Raw genomic sequence first — 16,299 nt, forward strand, 5'->3', positions numbered from 1 at the left:
TCTTTAAGAGATCAGCCTTTTATAATAGAAATTGCAATTTTTAGAACAGTATTTATGATTCTAACCCAGTTTATCATTTGTTTTCTTGCTTTGCCTATAGGGTGTGTGTGTGTGTGTGTGTGTGTGTGTGCGCGCACATGTGTGTACACACTTGTATGCTTGTTTGTTTATGTTGCCATGCAGGATTTGTAGATTTTTGTGTAGTCACTCTAACGATTTTTCTTTTTTATGGCTTCTAGACAGCATGTAATAGAATGAGTTTCCCACTCGGAAGTTATAAAAGAAATTGTACTGTGCTTTATTTTATTACTTTTATAGTTGCATTTTATATTATGTTTAAATCTCTGCTTTGTTTGAAATATATACTGATCTGTGCTTAGAGGGACAGATTCACCTTTGTCATTTAAATCTCAAATGCCAAGAGACTTAAAAACTGAGAACAAACTGAGGGTTGATGGGGGGGTGGGAGGGAGGGGAGGGTGGGTGATGGGTATTGAGGAGGGCACCTTTTGGGATGAGCACTGGGTGTTGTATGGAAACCAATTTGACAATAAATTTCATATATTGAAAGAAAAAATAAATCTCAAATGCCATGTTAAATCTTTTTCCCACAATTTGAAATGCCACATCTATCACAACCTAAATATTTTATGCATTAGTACCCATTTGTGGATTTGCAATATATTAAATTACAATGGTTGGTCTGTCTGTATATATGGCAACACACTTTGTTTTAACTAATGAGGTTTTATAGTATGGTTTTATCATATAGTTGCCTAAGTTTCCCGTTACTGATATTCTTGTTTATTTTTCTGTATGAACCTTAATAACTACCTTTTGTATTAAAAAAAAAAAAAGTTGGTATTTTTACTGAGTTCATGTTAAATTTATAAATCCACTTAGGGAGAATTGAGCTGTTATTAGCTCATACATTCTAATTTGGCCTAAAGTAATATTCTTTCTGTATTAGTTTCTTGCAGTTACTATATAAAATTACTACAAATCTGTTGGCTTAAGACAATAGAAATTTAATCTCTCACAGTTCTAGAGGCCAGAAGTCCAAAACAAGGTGTCAAAGGGCTGTGCTCCCTCTGAAGACTCTAGAGAGAATCTTTTCTGTGCCTCTCCCAGTTTCTAGTGGCTCCAGATGATGGTGGCTCTGTCATTCTGTTCTCTCTCTCCATAGTCACATTGTCTCCTCCTTTTCTGTGTCTTCTCCTTGTGTGTCTGTTCTAACTCTACCTCTCCTTCAGAAGAGTACATGTGATTGCATTTAGAGCCCACCTGGATTATCCAGGGAAAGTGCCTCCTCTCAAAATCTTTCACTTAGTCACATATTTTGCCATAGAAGATAATAGTCACAGGTTCCAGGGATTAGAGTGCAGATGTAGGTTTTGGAGGAACCACGATTCGATACACTACACTATCTTTCTGAATTACATAAGAATCATAGAATAAACTCCTACCACTTCTCTTGTGTTCTTGTTCTCTAATATTTTAATTCTATCTTGCTTATTTATAACCACACCAGTTAAGTAGTATTCTTGTTTCACACTGGCAGTGTGCACATTTCCCACATATTTATCAATATCTTTGCTCATGTGTGTTTCCTTTTAGTTTAGATATTCCACATGGGATCATTTTCCTTCTTCCTCAAGTACATCCTTTAGAATTGCCTGTAGTGATGGTCTATATGTGGCAGTCTCTCTGTTTTCTCTGAATGATGGTTTTATCTTTCTCTCGTTGTTGAAAGAGCATTATTAGCTGTAGACTTCTGCACTGACAGTTAATATTTTTAAGATTTTATTCTTAGAACAGTTTTGGGTACAGAGCAAAATTGAAGAGAAGGTACAGAAATCTCCCATATAACGCCTACCCTTACACATGCATACACTCCCCTGTTATCATCATCCCCCATCAGAATGGTGCATTTGTTAAAATTGCTGCACCTGCATTAATATAATCACACAAAATTACATAGTATATATTATGCACACACTCTTGGTGTTGTACATTCTGTGGGTTTGAACAGATGCATCATGACATGCATCCGTCATTATGATATCCTACAGAATATTTTCACTACCCTGAGAATTCTCTGTGCTTCTCCTATTCATCTCTTCCCCTGTCCCCTAACCTCTGGCAACCATTGATCTCTTTACTATCTCCATAGTTTTGTTTTCTCCAGAATGTCATTTGTTGAAATCATATAGTTTGTAGCCTTTTCAGATTGGCTTCTTTCACTTTGTAATATCCATTTAAGATCCCTCTATGTCTTTTCATGGCTTTTGATAGTTTATTTTTTTTTTTATTGAGTTATATTTGACATAACATTGTATAAGTTGAAGGTGTTCAACATAGTGATTTGATACATTTATTTGCAGTAAATGTACATATAATTGCCATAGCAATGGCTAACACCTCTATCTTGTCACATAATTATCATTTCTCCTGTGTTTGGAATAGTTTGTGTCTTTTTAGTGCCGAATAATATTTCGCTGTCTGAATGTACCATAGTTTATCCATCCACCTTTTGACATTGTGGTTGCTTCCAGGTTTGGACAGTCATGAATAAAGCTGCTATGAATATGAGTGTGAAAGTTTTTATATAGACATAAGTTTTCATCTCCTTTGGGTAAATTCCAAGGAGCATGATAACTGGATCATATACTAAGAGTATGTTTATTTCATAAGAAACCACCAAATTGTTTTCCAAAACAGCTGTACCATTTTGCATTCCCCATCATCAGTGAATGAGAATTCCTGTTGGCACCACCCCACCAGCATTTGGTGTTGTCAGTGTTCTGGATTTTGGCTATTATAGTAGGTGTGTAATGGTATCTTATTGTTTTAATTTGCATTTCCCTGATGGCATATAACATGCAGCATCTTTTCATATGCTTATGTGCCATTTGTTTATCTTCTTTAGTGAGGTATGTGTTAAGGTCTTTGGCCCATTTTTTAAATCAGGGTATTTATTTCCTTATTGTTGAGGGGGTTTCTGATTTTATTTTTATTTTTTTAAGTTTTTTATTTTAATTTCAGTTTAGTTAACATACAGTGCTGTATTAGTTTCAGGTGTACAATACAGTGATTCAACAATTCTGTACATTATTCAGTGCTCATCATGATAAATGTACTCTTTAATCCCCATCACCTATTTCACCCCATTCCCCACCTGCCACCTTTCTGGTAACCATCAGTTTGTTCTCTATAGTTAAGTGTGTGCTTCTTGGTTCACCTCTCTCTGTCTCTTTTTTCCCCCCTCTTTGCTTGTTTGTTTTGTTTCTTAAATTCTACATATAAGTGAAATCACATGGTATTTGTCTTTTCTCTGACAGACTTACTTGTGTTAGCATTATACTCTCTAGCTCCATCCATGTTGGTGCAAGTGGCAAGATTTCATTCTTTTTATTTTATATATATGTGTATATGTGTGTGTGTGTGTATATATATATATATATATATATATATATATATATATATATAATTTTTTATGATATATATATATGTAATTATATGTGAGAAATATATATCACATCACTTTTATCCATTCATTTATCAATGGACCCTTGGCTGTTTCCATAATTTGGCTCTTGTAAATAATGCTGCAATACATATAAGGGTGCATGTATCCTTTTGAATCAGTACCTTTGTACTCTTTGAGTAAATAGCCAGTAGTGAGATTACTGGATCATAGGGTAGTTCTATTTTTATTTCTTAAAGAACCTCCATACTGTTTTCCACAGTGGCTGCACCAGTTTGTATTTCCACCAGTAGTGCAAGAGGGTTCCTTTTTCTCCACATCTTCACTAACACTTGTTTGTCATGTTTTTGATTTTAGCCATCTGACAGGTGTGCAGTGATATCTCTTAGTTTTGATTTGTATTTCCCTAATGATGAGTGATGTTGAGCATCTTTTCCTGTGTCTGTTGGCCATCTATCTCTCTTCTTTAGAGAAATGTCTGTTCATGTCTTCTGCCCATTTTTTAATTGGATTGTTTGGTTTTGGGTGTTGAGTTGTATGAGTTCTTTATATATTTTGGATACTAACCCTTTTTTGGATATGTCATTTGTAAATGTCTTCTCCCATTCAGCAGTTTATCTTTTAGTTTTGTTAGTTATTGCCAGATATTGAATTCTTGTATGACATTTTTTTTTCTTTCAGTGCTTTAAATATATCATTTCACTGCCTTCTGGCCTCCATGATTTCTGATGAGAAATCAGCTATTAATCATTTTGAAGATCCTTTGTATACAATGAGTCTCTCTTACTTTGTCTTTTGACACTTTGATTTTAACGTGTCTCAGTGTGGATCTTTTTTCCCCCTTTTTGGTGCAGAAACCTTTTATTTGGATGTAGTCCCAATAGTTTACTTTTGTTTTTATTTCCCTTGCCTTCAGGAGAAATATCTAGAAAGATATTGCTACGACCACTGTCAGAGAAATTATGTCTGTGCTCTCTTCTAGGATTTTTATGCTTTCAGGTCTCATATTTAGGTCCTTAATCCATTTTGAGTTTATTTATGTGTATGGTGTAATAAAGTGGTCCAGTTTCATTCTTTTGCATGTAGCTGTCCAGTTTTCCCAACAACATTTGTTGAAGAGACTGTGTTTTTCCCATTGCATATTCTTTCCTCCTTAGTTAAAAGATTAACTGACAATATGATTATGGGTTATTGTTGAGTTTTAAGAGTTCCTTTGTGTATTTATCAGATGCATGTGTTAAAAATATTTTCTCCCTGTCTGTGGTTTGTCTTTTCATTCTCTTGACATTTCTTTTTTTTTCACACATTGAAAATATTATTCTGTGGTCTTCTGGATCTTGCTGTTGAAAAGTCAGCTGATAGTCTAATGCTGTTCTTTTGTAGGTGATCTCTGCTTCTCTTTTAATATCTTAATTTTTGTCTTTGGTGTTCTTAAGTTTCATTACAATATGTTGCTTATTTCTATTTATCTTGCTTGACATTTGTTCAACTTCCTGGATATGAAGATTGGTGTTCTATCAGTGATTCTGGGAAAATTCTCAGCTGTTAGCTATTTGAATAATGCCTTCCTCCATCCTCTTTAACTCATTCTTGAACTTCAGTTAAAAGATTAGACCCTTTTACTATATCATCCATGTCTCTCAAACTCTCATATTTTTCATGTCTTTATTTCTTAGTCACATTCTATGGAATTTTTTTGGATCACTCTTCCAGTTCATTGTTTTGTTGTTTTGTTTTGTTTTGTTTTGTTTTAGCTGTGTCTAATCTGCTGTTTAACCTGGCCATTGACTTTTTCATTTTAATTATAATTTCATTTCAGGAAGTTCTGTTTGGTTTGTTTTCAAATGCACTTGTGTTTTGTTTTTGTTTTTTATACTCTCTTGTTCCTTGCTAATTTTTGGCAAGCCTCTCTTTTAAATATTAGAATATAATATTCATAAACCTGTTACGTTGTGTATCTAATTCCAATATCTGAAGTCTTTGAGGATCTGATTTTACTGTCTGTTTTTCCTGATTCTCATTCATGTGGCTTATTTCTGGGTGTGTGTTTTGTGTTTTGTTTTTAAGGTCTAATGTTTCTTAAGACTTTACCTGTAGAAAGTATGTGAGACCTGAGTTAAGCTTTTATTCCACCAGAAAGGATGAGGAGTTGCTTCTACCAATAGTCTGAAGACATAACTAACTGGACTGCTTTTAGATCTTCACTTAAGATTGCATGGATTTGGGGGCACATCGGTTAAGCGTCTGACTCTTGGTTTCTGCCCAGGTCATGATCTCATGATTGGATTCATGAGTTCAAGCCCCACATCAGGCTCTGCACTGATGGTGTGGAGGCTGCTTGGGATTCTCTGTCTCCCTCCCTCTTTGCCCCTCCCTCACTCACACTCTCTCTCTGTCTCTCTCAAAAATAAATAAACATTAAAAAAAAAAAAGATTGCATGGATTTGGTCACGAACCTTCACTAGAGCCAGCTTTTAGTTAGAGATTCTAAGAGACATTTTTCTTTCTCTACTGGTTAAAAGAAGACAGTTTCTTTATGGTCTCTTTCAGCGCTACAGGTTTATTTGTGATTCATCTATGCACCAAAGGTATAGTCCCTTGGTATCCCAAGTGTATAAGGGGCTTCATATATGATTGTGAGCCCTGAGCTTTACCTTCTATTACCCACACCCAAGCAATCATTGCACACCCCTATCCCAACCACTGGAAAACCCTATTCTGCTTTTGGTCTGTATGATTTTGACTACTCAAGGTACTCCATGTAAGTGGAATCATAGGGAATTTGCCCTTTAATGTCTGGCTTGTGTCACTTAGTATAATGTTTTCCAAGTTCATCCATGTTATAGTGTGTACCAGAACTTCCTTTTTAATGTGGCTGAATAATCCAATATATGAATAAACCATATTTTCTTTGTCCTTTCATTGCTGATGGACATTTGGGTTGTTTCTGTCTGCTTTCATTTCATTTGATTTTTGTTCTGTGTACATTCCTTCACAGTTCAGCATGATGCATTTTAAAAATTATTTTTTAGGAATATTTTATTTAGCTTTTTATTTTTCATTTTTATTAATTTATTTTAGAGAGAGAGCATGCAAACAGGGGAAAGAGTTGGGGAGGGAGAGAGAGAGAGAGAGAGAGCAAAAAAGAATCTTAAGCAGGCTCCACGTTCAATGTGGAGCCCGACATGGGGCTTGATCCCACAACTCTGGGATCATGAGAATCAGACGCTCAACTGACTGAGCCACCCAGGCAACCTTATGTAGCTTTTTAAATTGTTTTCTTTGGGAGGGTTAATTAAGAGTATCTAACCACCTTACTCCTGGAAACCAAAGTCTTATACCTTCTATATGAAGACCAGAAGACAACTGCAGAGAACACATTTTTTACATTCTTTCTTTTAGGCCACTATATAAAGAAAATTCTGAGATATGTGGCAAATTAATATATAGTTTTATATGTTTTAGTTCTTCCCTGGAAGTCTGGTAGGTAATTTTTTCCTTATCTATGAGAAAACCTTTAGAATATCATAAGAAAACTCATCTCTTGCTTGTAGGATTTGGCATTCTTAGTGTGCTTTTTGTGCCAAACTCCACCCACCCCTGCATGCCCCAATATCCAGTGGTGGCATTTGAAACTTTTACAAAGATATCAAAATCACAGACTGAGCAAAAAGCTTTCATTTTACCCTCTCTCCTCTGCCACTGTGTCTTGAAGATGAGTTGGCCAAGGTTGGGTGACTGACTCGGGTTCATAGAAGGAGTCTGTGACAGTTAGAACTTTGGTTCTGTCCAAGTATAGCGTGTACTGCTATGTCCTTTCTCTATTTGGGGAGACTCTCTGTGATCTGTTAATGAGTTCAGAGTTTGGTCTTATGAGAAGTTGCTATGGATTTTGATGAAGATGATCTGACACTGATATGTGGGTCAGAGTAGAGGCAAAAATCCTCATCGGATTAACTGCTTGAAGACCAGAGTTGACCTTTCGAATTTTACTCCACTCCTGTCTCCCCTATTCATAGAGTCTTTTTAGATAATAGAATGTTAGAGCTGAAGGAACCCTTGTGATCTTTTGGTCCAGTCCCAGATTGCCTACAAGGACCTTTTGGGATCTTCTGCCTGGGAGCTTTGCTATTCTTTATAGATGAGAAACTGAAACCTAAAAGATGCAAATGATTTCCCCAAGGTCACATAAGGTGTTCATAGCAAAGCAAGACCTATACCCAGGTGTCCTAATTCCTATTCTAGCAGAGGATTTCCATCACACTAATGAATTTAACTTTATTCCTGATCTTCAACGATGCTCTGCTTTCACGATCTGTGTTTTAAGATTGTGAAATGTCCTAGGGGTGGTTTGACTTTGAGAATAAGCCAGAACCTGAAGGGTTAATAGAAATTGAACAATGAAGGGAGCTTCTTTCCCCTCTCCCTGACTGGGGAGCTGCTGGGATGTTTCACTTGCACCGCATGTGTTCCATTATGGTATAATGATGTAATTACCAGTAATGCTGCTAGAGTAGTGGTGGAGAGGCAGCATTAAGGAAAAGACTAGCCCCGTTCTCTCCTAAGAGCCATTTCAGCCTACTTCAGTCTATTAGATTGAAGATGCTGGAAGGCGAATGGCTTCAGCAGAAGAAAAGGTCAGATTTAAAAGCTTTTCTGGGCACGGTATTTATTGTTGCTTTTTTGACCTTCAGAAAAATCCCCTGTGTGTTTGTCCTTGATTCTTGCCTTTCCCATTAATGCTTGAAAGCTGCATTGCTGGATGGGCCAGGTCTTTGGCATAGATGGTTTTGTATGCAGTGTTATTTGAGAAGGTATAGCCCCCATCCAGATTTCTAGGCCTGTTGCCTTTCATACCATTATAGTGTCAGAAGTCTTTTTCATTCTTGAATGTTTTAGTTTTCAGTATCTCTGTATATATATGTATAAAATATTATGTATAAGTTACATATATATTGCATATGTAATATATGTAAAATATATATGCATATATATACACAAACTCTTCTGTAAATCTACTTAGATGTAAACAACTTATGAGATAATACTTTAAAATACAGAAGAATAAGAAATAAGACCTATTGCCTTGGGCAGATCAATTAACCTTTCTGTGCACTTCTTCTGAAACATATAGCCTGCCACCTGATGATTATGAGGAAGTAATCATGGTCTTGGAAACATGACAGACACTTCCAAAAATCTTCCTGTTTGGAGATGTGGGGTGTGCCCATTATACTCTCAGCGATGTCATATACCTGCTGGAACCAAGATACTGAGCTCATATGGACTATGAGACATACAGAATGGGAAGGTGTCAGTTCCTACTCTCAGGGAACTTTACCTTTATATATTAATTTGATTAACACAAAGGAAAACATTGGTTAGAATTGTAGAAAAGTAGGGGCACCTAGGGGGCTCAGTTGGTTAAGCATCCAGTTTTGGCTCAAGTCATGATCTCGTGGTTCATGAGTTCAAGCCCACGTTGGGCTCTGTGCTGACAGCTCAGAGCCCGGTGCCTGCTTTGGATTCTGTGTCTCCCTCTGTTTCTGCCCCTCCTCCACTTGTGCTCTGTCTTTCTGTCTCTCAACAATGAGTAAACTTTTAAAAACAAACAAACAAAAAAAGAATTGTGGAAAAGTAGTTTTTATGTAGGTTATAAGAAGGCAAAAAAAAAAAAAGTTTTTCTTACTTCAGTGCTTCTCAGAGGGGTTCCCTGGGTCAGTAGCATCAGCATCATATAGGTGCCTATTAGAAGTGCAAATTCTTGGAGCACCTGGGTGACTCATTTGGTTGAGAGTTTGACTCTTGATGTTGGCTTGGGTTGTGATTGTGTGGTCCTGGGATAGAGCCCCTTATCAGGCTCTGCACTGGACATGGAGCCTGCTTGGGATTCTTTCTCTCACTCTCTCTCTACCCCTCCCTGGCTTTGGCATATGCTGTCTCCCTCTTTCTCAAAAATAAACATTAAAAAAGAAGTGCAAATTCTCAAACCCCAAGCTAGGCCTACTGAACCATAAATTGTAGGGGTGGAGCCTATAATCGGTGTTTTATAACCCCTTTAGTGATGGAGATACATACTGAAGTTTGAGAACCACTGCCTATTTTATGACTTAGTATTGAGCCATTTGATAGTGTAAAATCCTTTACGGTTGTCTAGAGCTGCAGTAACCACTAGCCACAGGGATGTTTAAATTTAAATAAACTAAAACAAAGTAAAATTATAAAGCTAGTCTATTGGTTGCACTGCCACATTATAAGTGCTCAATAGACATACGTGGCTAGTGTCTACCATACTGGATAGTGCAGATGTAAACATTTTTGTCATCATAGAAATTAATGGTGAGCTCAGGGCAGTTGTCCTCAAACTTTGGCATGAATCAGATCACTTGGAAGACTTAGTAAAACATAAATTGCTAGACTCCACTACAAGGATTTCTGATTCAGTAGGTCTGGGGTTTGGCTAGAGAAATTATTTTTCTGATTTTTCTAAATTTCCAGGTCATGCTGATGCTGCTGGTCCAGGGAGCACGCTTTGAGAACTGCTGGTATAGAGTAAGGACTCTTGACCTGAAACCTGTAAATCTCTTATAGTTGAAGACAAAATATTGCATATATCCACATGATAAAAGTTACAGGAGGGGTGTCTGGGTGGCTCAATCAGTTAAGCTTCTGACTCTTGATTTCAGCTCAGGTCATGATCTCAAGGTTGTGAGATTGAGCCCCACATCGGGCTTTGTGCTGACTGCATGGATCATGCTTGGGATTCTTTCTCTCTCTTTCTCTGCTTCTCTCTCTCTCTCAAAATAAATAAGTAAACATTAAAAAAAGGTTATTGGATATAAGGCCTGTACTTTCAGCCTCATAGTTTTTGGCTCATAGTTTTTGAAAGAAAAGCTTTTTTTTTTTTTTTTTTTCATTTATTTTGAGAGAGAGAGTGAGTGCACACAAGTTGGGGAGGGGCAGAGAGAGAGGGAGAGAGAGAGAGAATCCCAAGCAGGCTCCACACTGTCAGCAGAGCCCCATGTGGGGCTTGAACTCACAAATTAAGATCATGACCTGAGCCAAAATCAAGAGTCAGATGCTTAACTGACTAAACCACCCAGGTGTCCCAAAAGAAATTACAACTATTTTATTAAAAAAAAAAAAAAAAAAAAAAGTAGACTCTGAGAACAGAGGGTTAGTCCACGCAGGCCTTCAGTGTCCTGGTGGTAATTTTGTCCTTCTCAATGATGTGGACAGTGACTCCCATTCCTGACACTGCATCCCTATCCAAGCATTCATCATGGCTTGTGAGATGGTTTCAGACAGGTGTTCTGGATCCATGGTGGGCTCCCAGAGGGACTCATGCATCCCATATGTTTGTTCAGAGCAGGTGCCACTGACCACAAAGTCCGTCAGTCAGCATGGGGCCAGTGAGGTCTAGAGAACAAATGAAGTGCTTAAAGGTCTTTGGGTCCAATCCAGAGATGATGGCTCTGTGTAGAAGGGGCCAAACCGTTTCTCATATGATAGGTTGTCCACCGTGCTCATGAGGATGTAAGGCTTGATCTGCCAGCCTTCCTTCAGCTCATACAGATTTAGCTGGAACTTGAGATGCTGGGCAGCAGTCTGGACCTCAGTGGCGAGTCTGGCCAGGCCTATGTATAGCCGACCTTCCAGGGAAAGATCTTCTGGAAGTCTGTGGTCACCACCTGGGCCTGGATCCCTAAGTGCCTGTCGGCAGCAATGACCACACAGTTCTCCCCCTGCATGGCTGGGATGGTCCCTCCATTATAGGACATAATATACAGGACTTCGATGTACTGGGACCTCTAGTCACCACAGTTGCAGTCAACCAGCTAAGGCCAGTTAAGGCTAAGCAACCACTCTTGCTGCCTACTCTTTCAGGTGGGTCAGCAGATCAGTCAGGAAAACTTTTAGTCACACTTAACAGAAAATCTGAGTAAATTACAAGGACATTGATGTTCATGTAGCCCAGTAAGAGGGAGGAAGCTTCAGGGTTCTGTCATTGACTCAAGCATGTTACCAAGAAAAACAGGCACTTTCTTTCCCCTTTAGAAAACTTACGTTTTTTTGGTCAGAACTAGGTTATATGCCCACCTCTCTAGTCCAATCCTGGCAAAGGGAAATTGATTTGCATAATTGCTTTAGACCAGTTGAGATTCAACCCCTGGGGCTGGGGCAGGGGGTTTACCTTTCCCATGACCATGAAGTCTCTACCAGTTCTCTGAACAAAATAGTTCTGTAACAAGGTACAAAGAGAGAAATGGCTATTGAGTTGATAGGGATCTGTGTCTATCTCTGCGAGTGACCTGGAAAACGTTAGGAACATCTGTTCTGCATCTTTTCTGCTCATGATATGCTTTCAACTTGCTAGACACAAGTAGGGCCTGGATATGCTCAGCTGTGAAGATTTACTTGGCTCTCTCCTCTCATACCTTAGGATAGGTCTGTGAAACAGTTCTGCTTGTAATGGGGATGAGGTGGGGTAGGATTTAAGAACTTGATCCAGGCCTCTGGGAATTAACATGAAGTCAGCCTGGAAGCTAGCCCCCCTCTGACTTTGGCCCCCGATTCTAAGAAGAGCTCTTGTCTGGTTCCTTTTGGCCAAGTCCTTCCCTTGCACTTTGATTCTTTAGGGATTCCCATTATTCTTTTTCTCTCCCTAGTCCTCTGACAGCTAGAGTGTTGGTCCTGAATTTTGGGAACAAACACTTGGATTCTGCTGCCAAACTGTCTGCATGCCTGGATCCCTGCTTTTCTCTTCCCATCCATATGTTTCAGATGCTCTGCTAAGTAAAGAGATCATGTCTTAAAGTGTATAATTTGAGTCTTCCATATAGAAACGATCAACAAAGCATTGGGAATTAATGAGATCATTGAAGAAGACATAAGGGGAAAGAAAAATGCTGAGAACAACCACCCTAGCCTACTGAATCAAATTAAGGGCATGATCATCTATGTTTTTATCTGTGAACTCCACAAATCAGTAGGCCTACCAATCACACATGAATCAACCCACATCAATAGACCTAATAGTGTTCCTTGTGGCCCTAGGAGTCCAGATAGTTGCCTGACGAAAGGGATGATGGCAGCTGAGCTGGCAGAGCTCTCCCACCCCGGGGTCCTCTATCCCCCAGAGCTCAAATTTATTTTTTTATGTTATGCTTCTGCACAATATTTTGTATGTAAAAATAAAGGTTTACACCTCTTAGAGCTCCAGACCTGGAAGCTAGAAACAGGTGCTAAGCTGTAAACATGTGAAGCAGAAGCATAGTACTTTGCTGTTTTAGGAGCAAGGGATCAGACCCCTTTGTTCTCCTCTGGTTTTGAGCTGACTGTTGCCTTATTTAACAGCTGGATACAGTACACAATTGTTTGCAGCAGAAGTCCTGCAAGTTTGCTTCCTTTAAAAGCTTCTTCCGCAACTTCCCTGCCCCCATCCTCCCAGGACAGAAGTGGACACTGGGGGAGAATGTTTCAGTTCCCCTGCTGGGTTGTGGGTCTTTCTTTCACACCCTGTCCAGATCGTCTAGGGAATTTTTACTTTGCAAAGTTGCTTACCAGAAACAATTTGGCAGAGTGTAGTTTGGGGGAGGATGCTCTAGTTAAAGGAGCACAAAAGCATATGTCCCTGTGACTTCTTACCATGTGTGAAGAAGGGAGCAAAGGAGCTTTAGTAAAATTGCAGTTCAAACTAAATCGGGAGAGGAAATGGAGAACAACCAAAATAAAAATACTGCAGTTTGCAATAGGGCATCTAATCTCTGGTTCTCAATGCCACACACTAAGGATTATGACAGAATTTCAGTATATGTTTGTATATACTGTTTGAAAGTTTTTGTCTGGGATTATAATATACCAGTACACTGAAGTTGCCTGTTTTTATAGTATAAATTTCAGAAAGTGAAGCTTGGCTGTGGGGGAATAAAAAGGCAACAGAGCAATTCTCAAAGAGGAAGTGCATGAGAATCTGAGGGTTTAGGGGGAAGATTATTTTTGGTTATAAACGGAGGGCCTTTGTTAAAAGTTGAAAAACATGTTTAGTCCAATCTTCTGAGACTCTGAGAGGGAAAGTGACGTGACAGAGTCTCTAACTTAATTATACAAAGTTAATCCCAGAACCCAGGTCTCTTTACGCTCTGTCCACAATGTTGGTCCCAGTGCCGAGCCGCCCCTCCAGGTCCTAGTTTCCCATAGCCCATTTTCTGCAGCTCAAGGCACCTTCTTGTTGGCCTGGCTTCAGGGGAGATGGGCTACAGCTGGTCTGAAATAGGAAGACTGTAAATTTATTTAAACTTCCAGCATGATCCATTTGCCTTACTTTTTCCACTGTGATGAATGAAAATGTAGACAAGAAAATGTTTCAGAAAATGGATAACTCAAAGAGAATAAGGAAAATGCAGAACAAGGAAGTGTGCAGTTTGTTTTTGCTTTTAAAAAGAAGCATATTTACAGAATGTCTTTTTTTTTTTTTTTTTTTTTTTTTTTTACCTCTGTCATCTGTGACCCATTCGCCTGTTCAGCCAAGATATTTTGGCTTTTTTTCCCTGGGAAACCAGTGGGTGGGTGAATATGGAGGAGCCAAGAGTTAACAAAATACCAGCAGATGCTGGAACCGAGAGAGAGGATTGTCTTTGGCCTCACAAGCAGAGCTGCACCCCATTTCCCATCCTCCCAGTCTCCTTTGAAATAGACTGCTATAACTCCCTGCTTGAGAGGATTTCCCAGTTCTGATAAAGGAAATCTTCACTAACACTTCCTGTCTCTGGGCCATCACGGCTCTGCCTTTCTGAGGATGCCCTAAGCACTGTAGGAAGTAATAGCATTGTCTTTGAAGTCAAGCTTACTGTTTTGAATCCAGATCCATCCTTGAATCTAACTCTACCATTTACATCTGGGTGGCTTTTGATGAATTTCTTAAATTTTCTGAACCGTTTCCTCATCTGTAAAAGAGCTAACAGTGCCTACCTCGTCAAATTTGTTAGAATTAAATAAGATAATATATATGAAGTGCCTTATGTTACCAAACACCTGATTGATATTCAATAAATGAAACACTTGTTGATACTAAATTACAGGGCTTTTGCAATACCACCCTTTTATGTACAGCTTTTTGTTTCCCCTGTGACCAAGAAGTGGGCAGTAGTAGCTTTTTAACTTGATTCTAGTGGCAGGAGAGGCAAAGTGAATTAATTTTTTTTCCTTATCAACTTTAAGGAATAACGTACACAAAATAAATCTGTTTAAATTCAGTGAGTTTGACAGTTGCTCTGCCCATGAAATGACTACTACAGTCAAGATACAGAACATTTCCCTTAGTCCCCCCAAAATTTCTCTTGTCCCTTTGCAATCCATCCCTTTCTTTTTCCTCAGCCTCAGGCAAGCATTCATCTGTTGTCAGATGAGTTTGCATTTTATGTGAATAGAATTATGTAATATACACACTTTTGGTTTGACTTCTTTCAGCATAATGTTTTTTAGATGTGTCCATGTTGGTGCATAGGTCCTTTTTATCACTGAGTAGGATTCCAGTGTATGGATATACTACCTATTGATGGACATTGGGGTTTTTTCAGTTTCTGGCTATTTTAAATAAAGCTGATAGGAGCATTTATTTGCACATCTTTGTGCGGATATATGTTTTCATTTCTCTTGTGTAAATACCCAGGAGTCAAATGGGCTGGGTCATAGAATAATTGTTTCTTAAACTTTTTAAGAAATTGTTTTCCAGACTGGCTGTACTATTGCACATTCCCAGCAACAGTATGTGATTTTCAGTTGCTCTGCATTCTCATCAGCACTTGGTATGGTCAGTCTTTTTCATTTTAGTTTTTCTGATGGGTTTACAGGTAATAGTGTATAACTGTGGTTTCAATTTACTTTTTCCTGATGTCTAATAATCGTTAGCATCTTTTCATGTGCTAACTGGCTTTTTGTATAGCTTCTTTTGTGTAGTCTCTGATTAAGGCTTTTGATCATTTTTTATATGGTTTCATTTATCTTCTTGTTAGCTAAGTTCTAAGAGTTTTTTTAAATGGTCTGGATACCAGCTTTTTGTAAGGTAGAACTAGCTGTAATTTTTCTGTTGGTGTGTGAAAACATGTATTTTCTTTCAGTATGGCTTGCCTTTTCATTTTCTTCAATGGTGCCATTTGAGGAGCAAAAGCTTTGAATTTTGGTGGTCTACTTATTCTATTTTTCTTTTATGATTATGTTTTTTTGTTTGTTTTTCTGCCTCAAAGTTACAAAGATTTTTCTCTTATCTTTTCTTCGAGGAGCTGTGAGTTTTAGCTTTTACATTTAGATCTATGATCCATTTCAAGTTAAATTTTGTATATGGTGTGAGGTAAGGATTAATATGGAAATTATCTTTACAGTGTTTTATGTATCAGGAACTCTAATTCTCAATAAATAAGTGTTCTAAGGTAATTATCCCTCATTTTAATGATGAGGAAAATAAGTCTCAGAAAGATTAAGTATCTTGTTCAAATCTTGCAACCAAGATTCAAGTCCATGATGGCCCAATGCCAAATCCCATATTCTTTCTACTCTATTACACTGGCATTTTGTTTTCAATATTGAATTGGAATCTGTATTTTAAAAGCCCAGCTATAACCTGTGAGAAGGGTATAAAAATACGGGATGACGCTGCCATTATCAGGACATTCATATCCCCAAGCACAACCTTATGACATTAACTATAGCAGGTATATTGGAATTAGGGCCCGGGGCTCCATGTCAGGCCATTTGCTTAGGTCTGTATTTCAGAAGCTATAAATACAACTCTCTTGGTGCTCTCTTGACAAGAA

At 38.2% G+C, this 16,299-nt stretch overlaps 1 protein-coding gene and 1 pseudogene across 1 annotated transcript in view; one reads left to right on the forward strand and one right to left on the reverse strand.

Annotated features, from left to right (window-relative positions):
• The window catches only part of GAB2 (GRB2 associated binding protein 2), a 189,262-nt gene that overhangs the window by 47,631 nt on the left and 125,332 nt on the right, over window positions 1-16,299 (forward strand). The window lies entirely within an intron of this gene.
• Window positions 10,581-12,930, reverse strand: LOC122200217 (annotated as a pseudogene).

Source organism: Panthera leo, chromosome D1 (assembly GCF_018350215.1).
Source record: "Panthera leo isolate Ple1 chromosome D1, P.leo_Ple1_pat1.1, whole genome shotgun sequence".
Classification (NCBI taxonomy): Eukaryota; Metazoa; Chordata; class Mammalia; order Carnivora; family Felidae; genus Panthera; species Panthera leo.